The sequence below is a fragment of the Oncorhynchus keta genome, chromosome 35 (assembly GCF_023373465.1).
Source record: "Oncorhynchus keta strain PuntledgeMale-10-30-2019 chromosome 35, Oket_V2, whole genome shotgun sequence".
In the NCBI taxonomy this organism is placed as follows: domain Eukaryota; kingdom Metazoa; phylum Chordata; class Actinopteri; order Salmoniformes; family Salmonidae; genus Oncorhynchus; species Oncorhynchus keta.
Window position 1 is genome coordinate 35420081 of NC_068455.1, and position 22927 is coordinate 35443007.

Genomic DNA, 22927 nt, shown 5'->3' on the forward strand with positions numbered 1-22927 from the left:
CCCAGAGCCATAGACTGCTCATTTTACTGGAATCCTATGAAGCTCCAGTGCCAACCAGCCAGGGTGTCTGGTCTGTGCCAAGTGGGTACATGCCACACACAACCCCCACACAGGCCCAGAGGGGCATAGCAGAGGCCGACCTCTGCCAGGCTGGAGTACTCAGCGGGGGAGACTGGCACCAGAATGAAAAGGAGTGGAGCAGAAACGGCACTCATTCCTTCCCTAGCTGGCAGTGGTACCCAGGTGGAGGTGATTATCTGTTGGGTTAGATTGAGGCAGAGAAGTTCCCTGTTGTGAGGAACTTCATTAGTCTTTGGAACACACAGACTGCAGTAGGTTGTTTTGCAAATAGTTTTTAAAAACTTTTGCATGAGGAGGAATCACCGTATCTCCTCTTCACAATCTCTTCATAATTCCATCTCTGTTCCAGAGATCTACAAATACTATTTCTTCCTTATTTCGCTGTACTAATGAGCATATGACGTCTACGGTACAGGAGTATGAGGACCTTGGATGGGTTGAGAACCCAGTTTTTGTGATTTGTAGTGTAGAAGACAGTGTAGGTGCACTAGTTGTCCATCAGGGGTCAGTGTGGGGCTACTGCAGTCACATCTACCGGTATGTGGCCTTTTTGTTCTTCAGTCGTGACTTGTGTGTGACAGACAGACAGTGTTGGAAATCTGCAATGCTCACCTCTTATACAGATTGTACCGGTTTAATAGGGAGAATCTCGATTCCTTGCCGCCCAGAATATCTTTACTGAAATCAGCCTGCATATCTGTAGCTGCCTCAGTGCATGAGAGAGAGAGAGAGAGAGTCCACTGAGGGCCGTCGGTGGAATCTCCATCTGAGATCAGAGGCTGGCAGAGTAATTATTCCCTCTATGGGACTCAGTTTAACTGCTGTCTCCAGGAGGACTTGGATAGGGTCTGTTATCACACACAGCAGGCTGGCTAGGGCCCCACCTCACGGCCCTCAGAGCCGTCCGCACCTCACCTTACTCCGAGTTAAAGACCAGTCAAAGATTCACCTACCGCAATATATATCTGGGATGGCAAATTAACAGACAAAGGAGGAAGGTCTTTGAGTCAAGATTCATGTTCTTTACCGTCTCATCTAATTAGTATGGTTATAGTATCTAGTTACCGAGGAGAACAGTCATTTAAATGAAGAGGGCTCGAATCGTACATTCAGAAGTACACAGTGAATAAGTTGAGCAGCAGTTTGATATTGCTCTGAGTGTCAGCTACTCTTGGAAAATGAAAGTTAAATTAAAAATATAAAAGCTCTGAGCAGAAGCATGCAGACAGCTCACAATCTCAGGGAAGCGCTCTGTTTGCAGATCAATCTCGTAGGATGTTTGCAGAACGGGGGGGTTGTTAGCAGACGTGACCATGTAAACTCCTGCTTTCACAGCCTGAATACAATATTTCAGTCACCACAATTTGAACCCCTACTACTACTACTCCAGACACGTGTGCACATTCACTGTTAGGGACAGCCTTCTATCCGTTTCTGTGCATGGATTGCGGAAATATCAGTGAACACCTATCTCAGCTATTTGCATACGACCTTGTCCTCTGTATGCCAGACAGATACAGAGAGGTGACATTGTCAGGGATGGTTGGCTTCTCCAATACCAGTTAGGCTGTCCGTCTTTATTAAACCACCTCTCGGCGATCCTGTCCTTTGTCTGAAACAGACAGGCAGGTCTTAGGGAGAGGCTAGGGTTAGAGTTCATTGTTCATCACCCCTCCTGAGGGTTCAGCAGGTTCAGGGTGGAAGAGCAGAGGACTCTGAGAAAGGAGCAGGGAGGTGACCGCAGTCAAGGTGACGACATTTAACGAGCTAAGCACTCCCAATCTTTGAGTCCTCCCCCCTCTCTCTCTCTCGATCATATCTCTCTGCAGGCACAGGGGTAGGGAGTTTATTAAACGTGCTCCGAGAGCGAGGGAATGAGTGAAAGACGGGAGCGAGGGATGGAGAGAGGTGGGAAGATGCTGAGTAAGCAAGCAAGTGCTCAACAGCGCAGTACAGGAGCCATGAAAATTGGGAATTTCTAAACCTCAAATGTTGCAGGGCAAGATTGACAGAGGGATTGGCGAGCCACAGGACATTTGTGTCAGTCCTGCACCTACACAGACACACACACATACACACATACACACACATACACATACACATACACATACACACACACACACACACACATATCCAACAAAGGACCTCGGAACACCAAGAGTCTGTCAAGGAACTGTCTGTAAAAACTGATTGTTATACTCTCTGACTAACAGTGCCTCAGGACATGCCACCTGGTTCAGCAGCCTCTGAGAATAACACTTCATTGTTTCCATTAGGGAATGGCTGTGTGAGCCCCGTCAGAGGTTGTCCCTTTCCCTCACTGCGTTCACATAAAACACACAACTGGTGATTAGCCCTGGAGGAGTGCCTTTTTGCTGTTTTGTTTATAAGGGGGCGGAGCAGATTGCCTCGTGGGAATGGGACTTCAGTCAGCATAAACACACACTCTTTAAAAACGTCAACATCAACGACCTCAGTCGTTTTGATTCATAAACACATTGAGGTTACTGATGCAAAATCTAATTATTTATACTCAATTCCAGGTTCTAAGTTGAACGTCATTATCTTTGCGTGTTGTGTAATCGGTTCAAACAGGAAAATACTTTTGCTCCAAGAAGGATGGACAGCTAACTCAGTCTGATTTGGGAACCCTGAATGTCAGTGTGTAGACGTCTTCAGGAGAAAAGCCTGCCTTGTGATCCAATCAATTAAAGCCATATCTCAATCTCGGCGCTCGTGCTCGCATAAAGCAGGAAATCAAATGTCGTGCTCACGAGTTAACCCCATGTGGAGTGCTTCAAACCACCTCCCCCTCCTGTGGCGTGCTCCAATCTGCTGTGTGTGGCTTGTCAATATTGCCCATGAGGGCTCCTCTACCCCACTGATGGGGATGAAACATTAATGATTATGTTTCATAATGGCCAGCGGGCATCTGGGGTCCCCTGGGAACCCTTTCCCCCTCCATATTTAATCTGATTGGGCTTCCTTCTCCCTCCTTCACACTGATTTAGTATCCATTTCCAATGAGCTCTGAGACTGGGAGTGCTAGAAATGGCCGTCGTCCGTTAACGAGGCCTCAGAAATGTATCCACTAAATAGAGGAGCTTCCCTGGTTCCATCCTCTCTGAGGACTGGGGCTGACATCTCTGAAGGGCTGAGGAATCAACAGCCTCTGTGACGGTCAGGGCCCGTGGCTGGTATTGTGACAGTCAGGGCCCGTGGCTGGTATTGTGACAGTCAGGGCCCGTGGCTGGTATTGTGACAGTCAGGGCCCGTGGCTGGTATTGTGACAGTCAGGGCCCGTGGCTGGTATTGTGCCCGGTGGCTGGTATTGTGACAGAGGGCCCGTGGCAGTCAGGGCCCGTGGCTGGTATCAGGGCCCGTGGCTGACAGGGCCCGTGGCTGGTATTGTGACGGTCAGGGCCCGTGGCTGGTATTGTGACGGTCAGGGCCCGTGGCTGGTATTGTGACGGTCAGGGCCCGTGGCTGGTATTGTGACGGTCAGGGCCCGTGGCTGGTATTGTGACGGTCAGGGCCCGTGGCTGGTATTGTGACGGTCAGGGCCCGTGGCTGGTATTGTGACGGTCAGGGCCCGTGGCTGGTATTGTGACAGGAAGGAACAGGGCCTGATCTGGAGCAGATGCCATTAACGTAAGCCAGAGACCGTCAAGCCAGAGAAGAAAGTCTATGTCCTAGAGCGTGTGGAGGATTGAAAAACATGTATTTTCACACTGCCGCATTCTCCCCTCCTCTCAGCCTTACTCCATCCCCAGGGGCATTTTCTCCCATCATGCACTATGTATGTGGAAAACTATGCATGTTCCACCCCGGCAAATGAGATGACAGATGAGTAATGGGATGGCATATTAGAGTAGTGCTGATGCTGCATAGTGTCTCCTCTCCCCTCCTCAACAGGTCGATTTATGACCAGACGCTCCTTGTCCCAGTCAGGTGGCCTGACAACAGGGACTTACTCTGCGTGGGCTGCCTAGTGTATCGATCAGGACGAGGAGGGAGGCGGTAGTGGAGAGGGGCGGGGGTTAGCTTATGCATGAATAAACAGGTTTCTACCCGGGCGTCTGTCTGCCTGCTGCACCCCTCCTTACACCCCCACCCCATTCCCTGGCTGGTGAAAATTAGAAACATGAACCTGGCACACGCCGTCCGAGAGCTTGCCTCCAATAAGAGTAACTGTGAGGGGGGCAGAGAGGAGAGCGGGTCAGGCCTGGCTGGGAGGGAAGAGTAGACATTTGTCAAGCTGCTAGGGCCAATGCTACTGGAAGGGAAAGCTCTGTGCCAGATGAGGGAAAGGGATGCAATAGGTTACTGCAGTGGCCATAAAATACACAGGTTGTCCTGCTATCTCTTCTACATGCATGCACAGAAGCATACACACATGTCCAAACTCAACATGCACCCCCAGATAACCACACACACACACACACCGGGTTGGAGTGAGTATCCCACACAGTGGTAGCCCGCAGACCCTCGCTGCTATTATTGGCTGTCGGTCAGAGGATAGGAGTGGTCGCGTCCTTTGCCCTTCTCAAGGAGACTTTAGCGCCAGACACACACACTCTTATCATCTGACTGAGTCAGACAGCCCAATGAAGCCAGCGCAGCAGCTCCACCACTGGGAAGATTAGCAGATTTCACAGCCTGAATGAAAATATTTCAGAGCTTCGTATAGCACATTCATTATCTATTAATAGCATAATAAATAGGTAAGAATTGGTATGAAGACATAGTTGTATTAGGTTTAAACACCTTTTACAATAAGCCTGTAATTATCTAAATTGTTGTTTTCTGTACCGGATGCAGCTGAACCTGTTGGTGTTAAAGTTTTTTGGGACTGTAAACACAGTTGCCATGGACACCCCCGCAATGCCTATTAACATGCAGGCTAGAGACAGGCTAGCCCGTGTCAGATCGTTTTAGCGACATGCTGGTGCCATATTAACAACTAGCTCCTCCTGGTCAGTCAGTCATTTCCTATGTCTGTGAGGTGATCGGTCTCCGTGACAGACAGGCATGTGGAGGTTATCATTACTGACTCTTTTCCATCGCCTCTGACTCTGAATTCAGGATTTGGTTCATTCTTCATTAGTGAAAGGGAAATTAACGGCCACAGCGCATTACTTTAATAACGTAACTTAGCAGGCCTCTGCTCTACTCATTTTGTATGGGTGTGAAAGTGGTGCTTAGCAGGAACTCTAGGTAATGGGGGTGTGGAGTGTTACCTTGCAACAACAAAACATACTGTCATAAAACGGAAGTCAGAATTCTATCAATGCAGCACTTTACATTGGGCCATTTCTTTTGTTTAGTCACTCATAACTATCCAGTTGAAGAGCTCTATTTACGTCATACATATTTTCCTTTTGTGCAAATCACTGTCTTGGCTGTTTTTCATTTTCAAACCTAATAGCCTTTTTAAGGTAGTTAAGTTTAGGTTGTTGCTGGTCTTACAGCGTTAGAATAGGACATTAATTGTGCCAATGCCTGATATGTTAAATCATATTAAGCTCCTAAGTGGTTCATGGAATTTAGCTCATTGGAATCAGGCTTGTCCAATTCTGACATAACGTAACCTCAGTTCCCAATCACTGTTTATTTGCACTATATTTCTTGTTGACTATAAGCTATGAACATTCTACTAACTCAATATTGTCTATTTGTCTATAGGGACACTGTATAAGTGTACCAGACCTGTTGCACTAGCCCCTTATGGACTCCAGTGAACTAATAAATGATTGGGTTTATACAATGAGTCATGGAACTAGAAGTAGGTTAACATGATAAGCTAGTCATTTCAACTCTCAAGCTATCACTGACACATCTAAGGCACCAGCTATTTAAAAGGCTTCAAATGATTTAGCTTTCATTGAAGTAACATTCTCTGGGCTCTGCAGTCTCTTTCTGAATCACAAATGGCCCTTATTTCAAGACGGAAGACTTTCTCATGCGAAATGTTATATTTGGATGTCTACATGCCTCTGTGAAGCTACAGTGTTAATGTTGACTTATATATTAGCTGAGGGGGAATCAGAAAGGCCACTACTGTACATGGTCTTCAGGACATTTTTAGATTACCGAGTGATGTCATGGCCACACATCATGCTGACCACCGAACTTTATATTTTATTTTCCCATTTTTGGACATGTCTGACCTGCTACTGTGTGCCACTGCCAGACTGTGATGGTCTAACGGCAAGACCAACAGCATTTTTCCGACGGGCAATTTCCAAGAGCGTCAGTGGCAAAGTAATGTACTATAGGTTTCCCGCAATATTGCACTGAAACAGCAGGGGACCTCTACTACAAATGTTCCCTCTACGGACGATATCATGTGTTTTATAATGTAGTGTGGCTTTGAGATCTCGACAAAAGCCGCAAGGGTTACATTACAACTTGAGCTTCTCATGAATAACTCAAACCTCCCACATACCTTCCATTGACACAAATGCATGACTTGCGGGGTGAGGGTATCGCTAGTCAGATCACGGGCTCCAAGCCTGTAGTGTGCCTCAGGTCAATAGGTTACCTCATTCCCATCAAACCTAAAAAAAAAAAAAAATATCACTACTGTATCTGCACCAGTAACGTGACTTGTGGTTTTGTGTCACTAGGGGAGCAGTCACAATCATTCACTCTCTCTCTCTCGCTCTGTCTCTAATGTGTTTTTAGTTTTTGTTCCCACAACATGAGCACAGGGTATCCGTATCAGGAACACGTCCTCTCCCCCCCATCTCTCTCAGTAGTGACACGGCGATGACTACAGTACAGTTATATCACCCGTGAGGCCCATCAGGTCTCGGGGTTTCCTGTTCACACTCATCCTGCTTATTGAGTATTTCTGTAGTTTTAAATGTGTATCTCAATGTGTATTGTGTACACAGGGCTTACCTGGAAAAGAGGCCCTCGGTCTCAGTGTTGACTCCCAGTTCAAATAAAGGTTAAGTCCATACAGTTGTAATATGTCAGCCCTTGACAGCATCCAAACACAATGAGGGATGTCACTTACAAGGACATCTACCACAGATACTGTCCTAACCCTTTTAACTGTCCTGTACTTGGATGTCACTGTCGACGAGCTGCTCTGATGCACTTCTCTATATGTCACCATTGATAACTAGTTAGCTGACACATTATGCTCTATTACTGGGACTGCATTTAAGACCTGTCTTGGTCAATTACATGTAAAAGGCATTTCAAAGGGGTCGGTTTTTACGCCGCACCCCTGGGTGCGTTCACAGACTTTATATTGTTGTAATCTAAGCTAGGAATCTCTGCAATGTCATTTGTAGTATACCGCAGATGCACAGAGGTATATAGAAGGGGCTTTTTATACAGAATGCTCCGTTTAGAAACGGGACCCAGGCAACCAGTTGTTTTTGGGTGTGGTGAGTGACTTATGTGTCTGATTACAGTCATACAGTAGACTCACTCACACCAGACCTGGGTTCAAATACTATTTCTGGTATTTCAATTCCTTTAATGCATTTCACAAACAAGTATTCAGATAAACTATATTTGAAAAAACTAGTTGTTGAATGTAAATACTTGGAAAGTATTGGAAAGAAAATACTAAAATATATGGACTCAAATACACTCCCTTGCATTTAACCCAGGTATTTGAAATATGTATTTGGAAAATACTTCCAAATACAATTTGGTTGACAAATTGTTTTTTACAACAACAAAAAACATGAAAAAGACTCAAGTACTTGTTTCGGGCTTTGTATTAAAAAATACTCAAATACACAGAAAAGGGCATTTAAATAACAAATACTCAAATGCACATTTTATCCCACAAAGACTGCACCAGACAAAGCCCACTCATTTTTCCCAGCTACCCTATTATATACACCACATGATAAATTACCATGGCAATTACAGACAGTGAACAGCCAAACTACGGTCTAGTAGTGGGTAATAATGACTGGATCACACTGTACAATAGCCACTGGCGCGAAGGGAAGGGTGAGAAAAATCACTTAGCAGGGGGCTGCTCCCCCCTGACGACCCTATTACAGCAGCCAGAATTGGAGATTAAACTAATGCCGGAAGTGAATGGTGGGACTGAATGTCCTGTACCGGAGTCGTTCTCAAGTCTCAGCCTCAATTCATACAGGGAAGGTTGATAGCTGGGCAGGGTAGACAGAGGTGTGTGCCTGTGTGTGTAGGGTGAGTGCTAACTGTCTAGCTGGCCTGGACTGGGACATGAACAGGCTCAACCTTGTTCAGACCAGGACAGTGTTACTATCTGGGGACAGAAAAAGGGCCTGATGGGAGACAGGATGTCCGTCAGTGCCTATTAGAGGTAATGAGATGCAGGGTGACTGTGAGCAGCCAGGAGCTCTCCTGAAAGCTGCCAGACGACAGCAGACAAAGGCTCTGCATGTCACTGTCCAGAATGGAACGGATTACAGGACACTACACATATGGGGATCTGTGTCACATCAATTGCTGCATATATGTGTAACTTATTATAACATCCATTATCTGTCATATATATACATCAAGATTTCTATGACTGTATTAAAGAAAACTGGTCCTATTTGAGCCAAATTATATAGTGAGTGTATTACTCCGAATAACAAAACTACATTTTTTTTATTGTATGTATTCAGATATAACCTTTTAGCAATTTATCATGTTAACATATTGTAATCCTTTTGGATTTCTTTGACGGGCATAATCATATCAAATGAATAACATTATCTAGTTAGTTTATTAGCCAGAGGGCATTTTGTATAGTCATGTAAATCCTCCCCCTGGCAGCTGTGTGCAGAATGATGATGGTCCTACATTAAAGGGCAGAGCTATACAGTATCTGCCAGAACAATAGACCAGCCACAGATAAACATCTCCATTCAGCCCTCAATAGCTGCTGTAAATATGATGTGCAGATTACAGTACTTGTGGCTGCGAGGGGGGAGGCAAACCATAGATGTGTGTGTGTGTGTGTGTGTGTGTGTGTTTGGTGGCAGTCATGTGGCTCACAGCAGAACATGAAACACAAGGCCAGATCATGTTTATGAGCATGGGATACCAGCAATACCTGTCCCTCTGGAAGTGTTATCTGACAAGCGTTTACTACCGTGCTCTGCTGCTGTAGGCCCACTTATGCAGTTTACCTGAGTCACAGCCACATAACATGCCTTATCTATCTTCTTTGTCGTGAACAAAACCTGTCTGTTTCCTTTTGGTGTGCTTATCTGTTGATCACACAAATGTTTCGTGACAGACAAGACACAGCTGTAAAAAGGATATTGAAAATATGCTCAGTCTGCTGGATTCTGATTAGGGTCTATAAGACCGCTGTAAAGTAGCCTTTATTACTACGACAAGTACTTTCAGTTTAAACATAAATCAATATATCAAAAGAGACCATGAATAAAAGTGGAGATGCATGCGTTTCCATGTAATTGTACATTTTGCTCCATGACTTCGCTTGGTAGTCTAGTCAAGTCTGGTGTCCGTCAGCTAGAGGCGTGGTGAAGTCCCTCCACATCTGGGAGGAGTCCACTATCTCGGCGTTGGCAGTGACTCGTAACCTAGACTGCGTTGGAAAGCATGGGACCACGGTGGGTGAGACCCGGAGACAGCGCTGGTGTTATCTGACAAATTACATAGACCACAAAGTGTAGCCATTGTTTATGAGTTTACGCAAAATACGGAACACTATTCAACGGGAGTTAAGAACAGTCCTCTCTGACAATATTGTAAACCGGTAAGTTGATCAACGAACTTATTTTACTATTGTAAAAGAAGCGACTTCTTTCATTTAGGCAAGCGTGCGCGTCTCCACATCGTCCACAGTAAACACACGATAGGCTAATATTTCGTTGAATTGCGTTTCTTTGAGTTGCATTATTAATAAATGAATTTTAGAAAAATAATTCTGTGAACTTTTATGGAAACCAAAGTACTGTCATTGTAATTGTGCCCATTATAGCTGTTGCAGCAGTACCCAAACAAAGCGCTATACTTACTTGTGCATTAGCTACCAGCTGTTAGACTAGCTGCTCACCAAGTTAACCTGAAAGGGACTATTTTAAACGTAATGTGGTGGTGATCTCTCTCACAAGATTGCGTAGAGGTGTGTGCAAGTGTCCTTCCTCAGTGTACTTTCCTCTTGACCCCTTTGGTCGTTCTCATTGGAACTAAACGTTGAATCACTGATGTGTCTGAGACGGTCTCTATATTTGCTTTCTTCCCATTCATCATTTGGCTTGTGTGGTTTAGAATGCATCATTTGAGTCACTTAAGGGTCTATACCAAATTATTCCTAGATGGATATATATATTTTTTTTAAATCCTATGACAAACTTAAATGTGTTTTAAATGATTTATTTTTAATTATAGCAGTGGTGGCAAAGTTAGCCGGGGACATAGTTAATCAAATCGCATTTTATTGGTAACATACACATATTTAGCAGATGTTATTGCGGCTGTAGCGAAACAAACTAACTGCATTGAAATAATGGCAGTCCCTGACCAAACATTTTAGAGGCCATCATCCTGGCCGAAGAGACATTTTATTTTTTTAAAGCTAATTTCCTGCAAATTTGTTGTTGTTGCTATGGACAGAGATACTCTTTTAGAGTTTTACAGCTAGTTTTATACATTTTGTCATGGGGCTGATATTAAAATTGCAGTTTTAAAGCTAATTTCCTGCAATTCTACACATTTTGACATGGGGCTGAGAGAATTAGCTACAGTGCCTTTGGAAAGTATTCAACCCATTGACATTTTGTTAGGTTACAGCCTTATTCTGAAATGTATGAGTTTTTTCCCCTTCATCAATCTCCACAATACCCCATGACAAATGACAAAGCAAAAACAGGTTTAAAATTGTCTGCAAATTTATAAAAAATAAAGTAAATATCACATTTGCATAATTATTCAGACCCTTTACTCAGTACTTTGTTGAAGCACCTTTGGCAGCGATTACAGCCTCGTCTTCTTGGGTATGACGCTACAAGCTTGGCACACTTGTATTTGGGGAGTTTCTTCCATTCTTCTCTGTAGATCCTCTCAGGCTCTGTCAAGTTGGATGGGGAGTGTTGCTGCACAGCAATTTTCAGGTCTCTCCAGAGATGTTCGATCCAGAGAAGTTCAACTCAGGACTCTGACTGGGCAACTCAAGTACATTTGAGACTTGTCCTGAAGTTACTATTACGGTGTCTTGGCTGTGTGCTTAGGGTCGTTGTCCTGGAGCAGGTTTTCATCAAGGATCTCTCTCTACTTTGTTCCGTTCATCTTTCCCTCGATCCTGACTAGTCTCCCAGTCCCTGCCGCTGAAAAATATCCCCACAGCATGATGCTGCCACCACCATGCTTCACTCTAAGGATGGTGCCAGGTTTCCTCCAGATGTGACACTTCGCATTCAGGCCAAAGAGCTCAATCTTGGTTTCAACAGAACAGAGAATCTTTAGGTGCCATTTGGCAAACTGCAAGCGGGCTGTCATGTGCCTTTTACCGAGGAGTATCTTCCGCCTGGCCACTCAACCATAAAAGCCTGATTGGTGGAGTGCTGCAGAGATGGTTGTCCTTCTGGAAGGTTCTCTCATCTCCACAGAGGAACTCTAGAGCTCTGTCAGTGACCATCGGGTTCTTGGTCACCTCCCTGACGGCCCGTCTCCACCGATTACTCAGTTTGGCCGGGTGGGCCAGCTCTAGGAAGAGTCTTGGTGGTTCTAAACTTCTTCTATATAAGAATGGAGGCCACTGTGTTCTTGGGGACCTTCAATGCTGCAAAAATGATTTGCTACCCTTCCCAAGATCTGTGCCTCTACACAATCCTGTCTCGGAGCTCTACGGATAATTCCTTCGACCTCATGGCTTGGTTTTTACTCTTACATGCACTGTCAACTGTGGGACCTTTATATAGACAGGTGGGCTTCTTTCCAAATCATGTCCAATCAACTGAATTTACCACAGGTGGACTCCAATGGAGTTGTAGAAACACTTCAAGGAAGACCATTGGAAACAGGATGCTCCGGAGCTCAATTTCAAGTCTCATAGCAAAGGGCCTGAATATCTAATGTAAATAAGATATTTAATTCTAATAACGTGTTTTCGCTTTGTCATTATGGGGTATTGTGTGTAGATTGCTGAGGAAATGTTCTTATTTAATGCATTTTAGAATAAGGCTGTAACGTAACAAAATGTGGAAAAGGTCACAGGGTCTGAATACTTTCTCAAGATGCTGTAATTTCCTGCAATTCTACACATTTTGCCATGTCTTTATGCTGTGTTATTATGCTGTGTTCTTATGTGACTCTAACATTATAACACAATCCTGCTGCTGCTAAGTGGATGCTTTGCTGTAGGCCTTCATAATGATCAAATGCCACCTGAGGAGCCCATAGTCAGTTCTATCTACATAAAAAAAACACACACTCACTGCATTGAAATAATTAGGCTCCATGCAATGGCGTTCTCAGTGCTTGCCTTGGGCAGGAGCTCACAAAAGTTTGGACACACCTACTCAGTCCAGGTTTTTTCTTTATTTTTTGCTATTTTCTTAGTTGTGGAATAATTGTGAAGACATACAACTATGAAATAACACATGGAATCATGTAGTAACCAAACAAAGTGTTTAACAAACAAAATTATATTAGAGTTTCTTCAAAGTAGACGCCCGTTGCCTTGATGACAGCTTTGCACTCTCTTGGCATTCTTTCAACCAGCTTCATGAGTTACTCAGCAGTCAGCTGGAATGCATTTCAAATAACAGGTGTTGCTTGTTAGATGTTAATTTGTGGAATTTCTTTCCTTAATGCGTTTTGAGCTAATCGGTTGTGTTGTGACAATGTAGGGCTGGTATACAGAATATAGCCCTATTTTGTAAAAGACCAAGTCCATATTATGACAAGAACAGCTAAAATAACTACTGTTAGTGCTGATACCTCAAATTTTTCTAAGGCTTGAGTTCCTGCACCTCTTAAAGGATATTAGCTCAGAAGTTATATGGTGTTCCAGCACCTCACTAAAAACGGTACCGCCACCCACAATGAGTACCGGCACCGATTTTAAAACCAAGTCAAGCACTGGGCATTCTGCTATGCATAACAAACCCCCAATAGATCAGTGCAAATGCATCAGTCTGTGACTATGAAAGGCCTGGGGATGTTCAACACGTAGCTGACATTATTCTGAGAGGGTGTTTATTGTTTCCGTTTATTGTTTCGCTGATTTATGTGGCCAGAAATGAGCCCAGCGTGACCGTAAACTTCAGTGGGCCTGCCTGCTCCCTTCCTCGGTGAGTTGTTTGGGTTGATTTTTAAGGCGTCAGCATGCTTCGGTTCGGCTGGTGACTAGCCGGACTCGGCTCGGAGAATCGAACAAGTGTGCTCGTATACACTCTTTTAAAAGACGCTTGGAAAAACAAGAAAAAAAGCGGTAATAGTAATTTTGCAGAGGAGGTCTTAGTCGTACAAGTTTACATGCATCTAAGATGTCTGGTGCAGTATTTCTCAATGAATGACAACAAAGACTTTAATTATTAATCCCTACGTTTGACCAATCACAGACGAAGGTGCGAAGACTTCAGCTACCGACGTCGGCTTGGCTTTTTGTGTGTCCCTGGACAGCCGAAGAAACCCTTACCGAATTCCAAAACGACACAAAATGTCCTCATAATATTTGCACAAACTCTCCCAAACCGTTTTGGCTGGAAAGCCTGCGGACGCCTTTACCCTCTGTCTTTGATGTTGGGGAACTGGGATGGTGGCTGTCGCCCTGTCGAGGTGCTCCGGGGCCACAGAGAGGCAACAAAAGGGCCCCTGGAACCCTGTAGTGCAGGGCTGGCGAGAGCAAACACACCCAGGGAGCAGAAAGCAGGGACTGGAGGATGGGCCAGGCATGCCTTTTGGCACAGTGGGCTCTCTGTCATGGCAACCCAGCAACCTGGTGTCCGTTTGACTGTCACACACCCTCAGTGCTACATGCTGCTGCCTAGAGAAGGGGTTTCATTAAACCACAGCCTAATGCTTTACTGGGAGACTCTGCTTATTACTGGTGTTTGTCTGTCTGAAGTCTCCTGTGGAGTTATGAGTCCTTGTGGCGCATTCCATACAGGATTTTACCTCAGTGTTTTACCCAAAAGGCTCAGACGTTTCTGTTTCCCTCTACGTGGGCTGGCACCCGTGTCTCAGTGAGCCATGGCTCCTGCAGATCTGCTTTCTCTTGGGGCCCAAGCCAAGCCACTGGTACGTTGTGATTATGCAGATGTTGTTTCTGCTCTTCACAAGTCCACATTGTCAGCCCTATCAATGGAAACACAATTGCAAGAAAAAAAATTGTGCCCGAACAGCTGCAAAACCCCTTGCCGAAGTCCAAAACGAACAAAAACGTCACAAAATGTTGTCATAATGTATGTATCCAAATAGTTTCGGCTGGGAAGCACGCGGACGCCGTAACACTGGTGTTAGTTGAGAAGCAGCATTGGTACTGTTTGCCACGGTAGAGAACTCACCTGGCTGGCACTGAACATTTGCTCATTGAGTTTGCACCCTCACTCACACAAATATGCATTTAAGGTCAACTACAGAAGGGACCTCGATGCTTATTTAGAAGTTGTGAAGCTTGCGTTAATGTCTGTCCAAGGAACATCGTCCAGAAATGGAGTGCAGTTCACTGTTATCCAAAAATGTTTCTTGATTGTATACTTGAAGGGGTTTATATTTCAGCAGGCAACTCTACTCTACTCCTCTTCCTGACGTTCTTTACACAGCACATGCTCATTCACATAATTGTTGTTATTGTCATGAGGGGCCAACTCTTTCAGAGGGCTTTAACACCACCGTGGGGTTAGAGACAAAACCACAAAGACCCAGGCATGCGGATCATCTTTTTTTACAGCAGAGAAATGTGTGACCACAAGGAACATTGCATTCTATTTGTACTGCCCAAATAGGGTCTGCAGTCAGAATTGATATGGACAGAGTTCCTTGATTTTCTTTATGGAAACATACCAAACCATATGATTGTGTTATTTTCGCGCTCTTGATGTGACCTTTCAATAATGGGATGTCTTCCCCTCGCATCTGCCCCTACCATTTGCTGTCTTTTGTTTACTAGTGACAAAGTAAAGGTGGATTTACATGAGTAAAATATGTCTAGTGAGATCTATCTCTCTTCAACATCTGTTATACTTTTCTGTTTATTTAATTATTATTATTATTTATTTTTTTTACCCCCTTTTCTCCCCAATTTCGTGGTATCCAATTGTTTTAGTAGCTACTATCTTGTCTCATCGCTACAACTCCCGTACGGGCTTGGGAGAGACGAAGGTCGAAAGCCATGCATCCTCCGATACACAACCCAACCAAGCCGCACTGCTTCTTAAAACAGTGCGCATCCAACCCGGAAGCCAGCCGCACCAATGTGTCGGAGGAAACACCATGCACCTGCCCACCTTGGTTAGCGTGGACTGCGCCGGGCCCGCCACAGGAGTCGCTTGGCCAAACTCTCCCTAACCCGGACGACGCTAGGCCAATTGTGCCACAGACTTCCCGGTTGCGGCCGGCTGCGACAGAGCCTGGGTGGGAACCCCGAGTCTCTGGTGGCACAGCTAGCACTGCGATGCAGTGCCCTAGACCTATGCTCAACCCGGGAGGCCCTACTTTTCTGTTTATACTAGCCTTGACTGTGGTGTGAAAGCCACATTCCTGCTTCATGTGTGTGCAGTTATTAGCATATCATAAATACACTATATACGAAGGTATGTGGACACCTCTTCAAATTACTATTTCAGCCACACCTGCTGCTGACCGGTGTATAAAATCGAGCACACAGCCATGCAATCTGCATAGACAAACATTGGCGGTAGAATGGCTAAAGAGCTCCGTGACTTTCAACGTGGCACCGTCATAGGATGCCACCTTTCCAACAAGTTAGTCCAATTTTGGCCCTGCTAGACCAGCCTCAGTCAAATGTAAGTGCTGTTATTGTGAAGTGGAAACACCTAGGAGCAACAACGGCTCAGCAGCGAAGTGGTAAGCCACACAAGCTCACAGAACAGGAGTGATGAAGCATGTAGCATGTAAAAATCATCTGTTCTCGGTTGGAACACTCACTATTGACTTCCAAAGGCCTCTGGAAGCAACATCAGCACAAGAACTGTTTGTCGGGAGCTTCATGAAATGGGTTTCCATGGCCGAGCAGCCGCACACAAGCCTAAGATGCGCAATGCCAAGCGATGGCTGGAGGGGTGTAAAGCTCGCCGCCATTGGACTCTGGAGTAGTGGAAACACGGTCTCTTGAGTGATTCATCACTTTTCACCATCTGGCATTCTGACGGATGAATCTGTGTTTGGCGGATGCCAGGATAACGCTGCCTGCCCCTATGCATAGTGCCAACTGTAAAGTGTAAACTCCATATTAATGCCCATGATTTTGGAATGAGATGTTTGATGAGCAGGTGTCCACATTCTTTTGGCCATGTAGTGTTTCTTAGAATATAGACAAACACAAGAATAGCAATTCAAATTATACAGGAGCTTCTCATCTAAACCATACTGCACATGTTGCACACATGATTAATGCAACGATTCACGAATGTGTGGATATTTCCCAGAGTAGTATGCGAGACATCTCTTAAAGAGAGATTTGAGTCTAGCTATGTCTTTTTACACTACACAAGTATCTCTCCTGGACCTAGTTTGTCGGTCCAAGTCGTGTAGTTCAGAGGCTCTAAAGTGTGGCTGTAATGTTACTCTCTCGCTGGGTGGCACATATGGTCTCGAGGCATCTGCAACTCATCGCTCAAGTTAATTCACTTAATCAGTGTTGACACATTATGGAACAATAAGATAAATAAAACAAGCATTTTACTCAAGTTATTTCCTAATACATAGTGTGCTCATGTTTGTATAATCTGTTAGACTGAACCTATTTAGCCAAAGGGAAAGGAGCTATGGACTTCCAACAGTTAGTGTTTTAGGTCCATGTCAAGCTAGACATCTTGATGCATGGTTGTTCTCCTCCCCATAAGCCATTTGGAAGGCTGTGTGCTGCGACTGCCCATCGTTAATTCTGAAGTGCTAGCAACTCTCAGAGAAGCACAAATGTTTCATGTCTTCCCTCTGCACATTTCTCTCCATATAAGGGTGTTTGGCTGGGACTTATCAGGCGTTGGTAATATCTGTGCTTATTGTCACGTTCCACACGGCCTTTTACTGTCTGTAGGTAGAGGCACTGTTAGGGGAACCACAGAAGCTCCCTCTCTCTCTGCTGTACATCCGGACTCTGACACAATGGGAAACAACCCTGTTTTTCTGCTCCACTATTGTTGATGGTCTATTCAAGGCCATTTCAAGTGTTACACGATTGGACCACTGTACTGACTTACTTGAGCTGCTTGGCTACCATGGACAAGCATAATGGCACGGTATTGCTGTTTTTTGCCCCTGTGGCTAGAATTATATTTGGCCTTTGAGGCAATGGGAGAAGAGTGATGTGCATGTAGTTTGGGCAGCTGTGTGTGGAGTAGAGCTATTAAAAGCAGGTGAGTTCAGGCTGGTGTCAACAGTGTCCTGGCAGGGACTTCACCACCGGCCTGGCTACCATACTGACAGGCAAATGACTGGCACGACCACCACTTCCTGTCCCGTTGGCTCCCTCCCATCGCGAAAAGGACACAGGACACCAAACCATAGTTTGTCATTGGCTCACTCATAGGGGCGGATGTCCGGACCCAGATTTAATCCGACTTCTGGCCTGAAAAGCCCTTTCAAATCAAGTCTCTCTTGTAAGATTTCGATCTTCAATTTAAGATTTAAAAGTGCTTTTCACTCGAGGGTTAGGCTTAATATCCGTCTGTGAAACGGCCCAGTTGTTTCCTAAAATCACTGGCCTTGCGCGCCAGATGCCCTGGGACTAGGGATCTATTCATTTCATTTTGTTCATTGGTCAGACCGTTGAGACGTGACTACAATGAACGATTTCCCCAAGTATGTCTGTAGCAATCTGTCCCAGTATTTGATCCATTACTACACAAGCTTATTGTTGGTTAGCGGGACTGATGTCCAGCTGAATAGTCCATGGCTTATTCATGTCCAGGTTGACACCCCTAAATGGCTACAGATTGAAGCCTTTGAGGAGATTTTAATGTGTTCGATCAAATTGAAGTGGGCTTCTTGCATGGGGAAACGAAGATCGAATGAGGGGGCGACAGGGTAGCCTAGTGGGTAGAGTGTTGGACTAGTAACCGGAAGGTTGCAAGTTCATACCCCCGAGCTGACATTGTACAAATCTGTCGTTCTGCCCCTGAACAGGCAGTTAACCCACTGTTCCTAGGCCGTCATTGAAAATAAGAATTTGATCTTAACGGACTTGCCTGGTTAAATAAAGGTAAAAAAAAAAAAGTAGAGGGTTTTAAGCGACGTGCCAAGTGAGCTCGCAAGGTTAAGCCTCATGGTGCAGAAGATGGACGGTTCCCGAGTCTTGTCACGGAGTGGAGACGTCCGTGTCGGGTCCTAAGCTCATCGAAGCTCAGGATTACTTCAATACCTGCCTGTCCTCTATCCTGCAGCAGGACTCTACATTTAAAGAGGATCACAAATGCTCATCTATGTGCCCTCACATCCATTACCTGTCATAATGTGGTAGATCACCTGAAACCTCAATCCCAAGCCAAGGCTATAGACTTCAGCTATGGAGTGGCAGCTAACATAACAGCAGTGTGTGTGAGATAAGGTGTACTTTTTGGTAAAAGCCCTACCTCCGTAACGGGACTTCAGGTTGCTGCACAAGCTGCAGTTCTGGCTGAGCCCCTGTATTGTCAGCTCCACATGGTATCAGTGATGTAGCGTTATTGTACTGAGGGCCACGGGTAACAGCCAGGGGTGTAATACAGATAATGAGCAGCACAGACACTAACACAGGTGTGATACCCGCTGCATGCATATACTTGTCATTGCCAGGTGTGTGTGTGTGTGTGTGTGTGTGTGTGTGTGTGTGTGTGTGTGTGTCAGGGAATATCTAAACACATGAACACTAGTCCAGACGGGAGGAAGAAAGGCAGTTGGTAGTTGCCATAGTGCAACCCCCATCCCTGTTTCCTAACCTACTTTACCAGTCAAGCACAACAATGGTAATTGTGATTGAGCTAGCCGAACCCTCCAGTAGCCACCAGGCCCCAGTGACCATCTACCTCTATTGGAAGAGTAAACACAGCACAGCTGGGACGCTATTGGCTGAAGGGCTCCGTTAGGCGCTATGTATTGTCCAGTATTGTTCTATGTAATGGATGCGGATGATGCAGTCTCTTCCTACCTGCTCATCAGTGAGGCTCTGATGACCGATCTCCACCGACTCACCCTTTCTTATCTCCACCATCAGGGCTAAGAGCAGCCGACACCTCTAGTAACAAAACAGACCACAGTAAACTTTCACGTGTAAAAGCTACTGATGTGGGTTGATGATAAACACTTGATTTTCTTTTGTCAGTCACCTCCCACGCAGAACAGCCTGCGCGAGTCTCCGGCTCAAGGGTTCTGGCTTTTTGTTTTTGAGAAATGAAGAGCTGTGGAGACCGGCTGAGAGCTTGGCTGCAGCAGCACTTGTGTGGAATGTGAGATGCATTTTCAGCCTCATTAACGCCGCTCTCACTCTCTCACATTAGCAGCTTAGTTTGATGCAGGAGTGAGAGCTCCTTCCACCCCCAGTCTCAGACTTTGTCATTCAGTCATTTGGCATCAGACCAATGTAAACAGTGAAGGCCTTGATTGCTCTCGGTCATCAGCAACCCTGAAATCCAAACACTGAATTAGCTCAAATAGAATTGAATGAAGAAGCAAAATGTATCAAAGTCATGTTTCCTGGAGAGATACTGTCTTTATGCCTGGTTTGGCCTGAAGCTCAGCCGCTGTAGGGGAGCCTGTTTGGCATCGGAGGAGCTTCAGGTAAAATGATTACGTAGATGGCTGGTTTAGATTTGCTTTGGCTTACAAACGCAACGTCCTGTTAGAAATGTCGAGAGGCATTCATGGGAAACGGGAGCTGTTAATGTGTGTTTGTGTGGGTGTGTCTGTCTGTGCCCTCCAGATGTCACGAGACTCACCCCATCCTCTGTTTCTCAACGCAGTCCACCCAGGCCAGAACATCCCAGCATGCACTGTCTGTGCCAAGGCCCAAGGCTGGCCTTTTCTAGAATCGTTACATAAGACGGTTTGACTCTCTATATCACTGTTTCCTGGCTAGCAGGACATAGCGGGTTGGCTCATGGTCTCTATACATCCATACCAGCCTGATCGACCCACCCTGCTCGACCCTCGGCTGGGTTTATTTTCTCAGCAGTTACAGGTGCGAATGGGGAACATTTAGTTAGTTCCTCTCCAGGAATGAATGAGTCCGTACCAGCTGAGCTGAGACAGGACAAGGTGGTCTGGAGGAGTGGAGACAGATGTTTTGTTTCTCCTCTTGATTACGTTCGTAGTGCTACTGTGTGACACAGAACATGTTTCAGTCTGCACTCTACAATGCACACAGTTCACCTGCTCATAGTGTTCCACTTCATTTCAGCCACCGCAGGAATTGTTCTCATGTAATTGATGGCTCTTGTATCTCAAGTGATTTGTGTTCCAGATCAACAGAGATGAGAAGGGTGCTACCTTTTTAAACAGAATCAACGGGGTGAATCTCGTCATCGTCGGTCCCGTCACCCCCTTCTGTTGGTGTCCAGCAGTGGAGGGTCATGCAGACCCTGGGTGTTAGGCCTACCTTGATTGTGACTGACCCAGCCGTTGGTGCAATATTAATGAATCTCATACCCTCAAATGATGTTATCGCGGACAGCCAAGTGCTTCCATTTTCTAAAATGCCATATTTTAACATTTTAGTTGTCTAGCCAGAGAGGGTTCACTGCCGGGTCACTATTTAAGAAGGCTCTGCTTTGTGCCCTTTTCATTTAGATATGAGGCCTGTGATGATCACTGAACCGTCCTTCCCATAACAGTACAGTAAAGATGAACAACCATCGTTGAGTAGACATTAACAGTACATAACAGGTGTGTGTGTGGTGTATAGTAGCACAGTGCAGTATATGACGGGCTATTCCTGTCTGTCGACATTCAGCTGTCATTTGAGACGGTGGCTCCTAATCTGGAGCCACTCAATCCGAAAGTTGTTAAAGGTACGAGAGCAAAGAAAGAGACCGCCTCCTTTATGGACTGTCCTCCACTCCTCGGTCCAGCCACTGTCCCTTTAAGAGTCAGAATGCTCGCCTCTCTGAGAAGCTCCTTTATGGACTGTCCTCCACTCCTCAGTCCAGCCACTGTCCCTTTAAGAGCAGAATGCTCACCTCTCTGAGAAGCTCCTTTATGGACTGTCCTCCACTCCTCAGTCCAGCCACTGCCCCTTTAAGAGCAGAATGCTCGCCTCTCTGAGAAGCTCCTTTATGGACTGTCCTCCACTCCTCAGTCCAGCCACTGTCCCTTTAAGAGCAGAATGCTCGCCTCTCTCTGAGAAGCTTGCAGTTAGTTGGAAGTGTCCATGCATTTGTGATGTAATACCCCTCTCTCTGCCCAGGCCTGACACTCTGCTGCCCTTTAGGATTAGTGGCTTCGGGTCATCTCTCACAGTCCCTCGTGGTTTGGTCCACACTCAACAGGCCCTTTGTTGGCAGCTCCAGATGGGCCGGCCTGGACAGGGGGGGGAATGTGCGAGGGCACAGTGCCTTCAGTTTAGCCTGGCTCTCTTGGGGAAAGGAAGGATTGAGTCACAGGCGAATGATTTTTTTTTTTGTTGTTGGCATATCCTGTGTGCAGTTAAGCAACTGCTGGCCATTGGAGAAGTGTGTGACCATGTGTGTTTTTTCTTCTGGTGAGAGAAACCCTCTCTTCAGAAGTGGTAGAGATGAGTGTGTGGGGCGGTAGCAGTAGCACATGTTGTGTTATGTGGCACTGCGTCTAACTGCACTCCACCCAACTGAATAATAGGAACTGTGTGTAAAACCCTATGGCCTACCATGGGCATCCCCTATGTCGACGGAACGGCTGTCATCTAGCCGTATGGCTGTGGTCTCCTCAATCCTGCGTTTCTCAATGGAAACTCCATTGCCAACTATGCTTAAAAACGTCCTTCATTCTGTGTGTTTCTGAGTTCTTCCATTTTGTGATCTTGTGTGTGTTTCGTTACCTCAGAACATGTCTTTTACCAATAAAGATGACTCAATTGCAGTGCCGTCCCAGATGTGTTTGTGAATGAACAGCAGACGGTTTGCTAGAGATGCGGGACGAAATTGATACAGTTACGTATCGGGACATTATTTTTGATGACATATCATTTTGACAATATCAGAGTATTATTTTAACTCTAGTTGGCTGTACCTGCCTTCATTAGCTTCTTCTCATCTTTTTAAATAGGGAGACAATTTTGTTTTCAGCGATCTTATTTCCATGACTGGTCTAAGCTCTTTCTTGTCCCTCTGCAGCAGACGTATGGTGAGCAAAATATTTTGTAACATCCAATCGCAATAAAATCACAGTATCGAATCACAGTACATATAGAATCGTGAATTGCGATGCATATATTATCGGCACCAAAGTATAGTGATAGTATCGTGAGGTCCCTGGCAATTCCCAGCCTTAATGTTTACTAGTTAAGTGCTCATCTCATCCTCACATTATAATGCGTGTGACTCAACTGCTGGCTGTGTAAAATCATTTATTCACAGTTGGATGAGATCAGTGATTAATGGAACACACCCTATCAGGCGACTCATAAGCCTGATGTCAGCTGGAACTGTCTGGGAGAGGAGACATGGATGTCTGACAGTACTAGGTGTGGCAAGTCTTCATTTAAGTGAATATAGCCTAATATGTTTTGGCA

The 22927-nt window shown here is 45.4% G+C and overlaps 1 protein-coding gene across 3 annotated transcripts in view; it reads left to right on the plus strand.

Annotated features, from left to right (window-relative positions):
- The window catches only part of LOC118368434 (rho guanine nucleotide exchange factor TIAM2), a 132055-nt gene that overhangs the window by 8723 nt on the left and 100405 nt on the right, over positions 1 to 22927 (plus strand). Inside the window, exon 1 of one of the 3 annotated variants that reach the window (XM_035752516.2) lies at positions 9584 to 9671. The exons of 1 other annotated variant lie outside the window; for it this stretch is intronic. The gene's annotated coding sequence lies outside the window, so the exon portion shown is untranslated. Of the gene's footprint in view, positions 1 to 9583; positions 9818 to 22927 lie in introns of those variants that run through there. One more of the 3 variants, XM_035752515.2, reaches the window with a different exon arrangement.